A 2,693-nucleotide genomic window follows, 5' to 3' on the forward strand; every position below is an offset into this window, starting at 1 on the left:
AAAAAAAAGGACAATAGGATTATGTAAGTAAAAAGATCATAAAGATGTAACTTACCATTAAACAGAAATAGATCAAGTTCAAGATGTTCCATATTGAGGTTGTCTGGAGTGAGACTCATATGGAAATGCAAATGACTTGGAAGAGCAAAAGCAATTATTTTTAAGTATAAACTTGAAGACTTGTACTAGCCTTGTTCAGTTTTTGTTCTGTTTTTGCCTTTTTAGACAGAGTCTCACTATGCATTCCAGGTTGGCCGTGAACTTGCTGTGTAACCCAGGCTGGCGTCCAGCCCGCAACCCTCCTACCTCGCGCTCGTGAGTGGTAGAATAACGCTTAGGGTCCCCAGGGCCAAACCTGATTTAAAGTTTCTTTGCAAAGATATGGAAACCAAGACAGTATAGCATTTTTCAAAGGACAGACATGAAAATTATTAAAACCAATAAGAGTGTCTAGAAACTGACCAACTTACATACAGTCACCTGATGTTTGAGGAAGTTTCCAAGGCCATGTAATGCAGAAAAGGAAAGCCTCTTTCAAAGTGGTGCTACAAGGACTGGACTGCTGTAAACTGTGTGCCAAAAAATGGGCACCGTCCTCACCGCCTGCTGCGTGCCAAAACTAACTAGAGAAAGAACAAGGCAGTAAGTTGACAGAATAATTCTAACATATACAATAAAAGCATAATAATGCTGAAAGAAAAAATACTAGCGTAGGCTATTAATATGATCTTGGAAAATGTAAAGCTTTTTCAGATAAGATATATAAGACAAATTAAAATGATTAGCTGGATTTTATGGAAATTACTGTTGTTGTTGCTCAACACACACCCATGTAAAAAAGGGAAAGTAAAACCACAGAATGGGAAAAATATTTTCAACGCATGTAACTGACACATTGTTTATATGCAGATTATATAAGAAATCATACACCCTGACAATAATAGACAAACAAGCTGTATAGTTTTCAAATTAAATCCAGTTAAAAACACTAAAAAATATTTGAACCTGTACCTTACATAAATACTCGTGGCAAGGAAGCAAATAATAAGTTGCAAACATCATGAGTTGTTCAAAAAGTACTATAAAGCCAAAAACAAAATATATGACTTTGCACACATTAGAATTTGGGTGGGAGAAATAGAGGCTGGGTGGAGTGAATGGGTCAAGACGCAGGACATACATTCCCTATTGCCCCATGGTGAATACAGTTGCTACATATTGCAAGCAACAATAATAAATATTTTTTAAAATAATTTTAATAAGAATTAATGATAATGGTTAAAAATGACAAGTGTTTGTGAAGTTGTAGAGTAATAGAAACTCTCACATGATGGTAAGTAGAATACAAGACAGCCCCACCACTCTAGAAAGCCGAGGCCCGTATTCCTACAGAGTCAGCACATGCCTACAAACAAGCAGAGTTATTCTACCCCACAAATGCATCTGAAATGACTGATAATCTTCATTCCTACAAAAGAGTTTTTTAAATGTTTTAGAAAGTATATTCAAAACAATGCATTAATACTTCAAACATCAAATTACTCATTAACAAATGCATGGATAAAAGTATGTAGGTATTTTTATCATTAAATTTTGTTCAATCTAAAAATGAAAGGACCCTGAGCCATGAGCAGGTGTACAACCCTTCATCTCACTGGCCGAGAGGAGTCTTTGGCCACAATTCCTATCATGTGATTAATTTCATATGTATAAAATCTTGAGAGTACAAACATAGACTAATGGCTACATGTCCCCCTGATGGCACGTGGCAGACTGCAGAGGGAGGAAAGAGTCGCTCTATGAGGTTTAAGAAAACCTGGGGAGGTGACAGCAGCTCACGCCTGGGAACATCCACCTATCACAGTTAACCCCACTGAACTTGTTGCACAGGCACAGCCGTGTCTATGTGACTACAGTGTAAGAAAGCTTGATTAAGGACAATTTTGTAAATGCCACTGTGATTGGAACTGTGTTTAACTTCTCATTAGAGTAAGACATGTGGACCGATACTTACTGTAGTAGCCACCCTGCCAAAACACGGCTATTTTGATTGTATAGATTAACTTGATTCTTAAGTCAAGTCCAGCCAATGTAAGACTGATTCTGAGAAAAGTAGGAGGGAAGTAAGCATAAAATGATAAACATGCTATAATTTGATACTCATATATTTTTATTGTATATACTCAAAATCTATGAAATGTTTTGATATGCATAAACATAAAAAAGAATAGCACAGTCAAGAAAATTAATGTATCCTTCTTAAAGTAGTATACTTTGTTTCATTGCAGTAAAGATGTTTTAAATTTCTATAATTTTATCTAACATTGGGTATATAGTGCTAAGCGATGTAATTTTATGTTAATGACTTTCAAGTATTTATACTTGGTTTTAATATAAATACTTATTAATGTCTATTCCTTTAACTATCCCACAAAAACATTAATGTTCTCAGTCATACGAATGAAGACATGGGACTCCAAGTCGCACCTTCCAGATATGACTATGAATCACGTCGTAGGCTGCTCCAAAAAATGAGGAGCACGATGATGCCTGCTCCCTGTTTCTACCCTCGAGTTTTCATTTTGTGGTAGAAGTCAGAAGTATGGTTCATTTTCTTTGATATAGTAAGTTTGGAACTTCTTGGTAGAAGCAGGTTTTAGAAAGTTGAGCTTAAAGGTAAAATACACACACAC

The sequence above is a fragment of the Octodon degus genome, unplaced genomic scaffold (genome assembly GCF_000260255.1).
Source record: "Octodon degus isolate 3935 unplaced genomic scaffold, OctDeg1.0 scaffold00108, whole genome shotgun sequence".
Lineage (NCBI taxonomy): Eukaryota > Metazoa > Chordata > Mammalia > Rodentia > Octodontidae > Octodon > Octodon degus.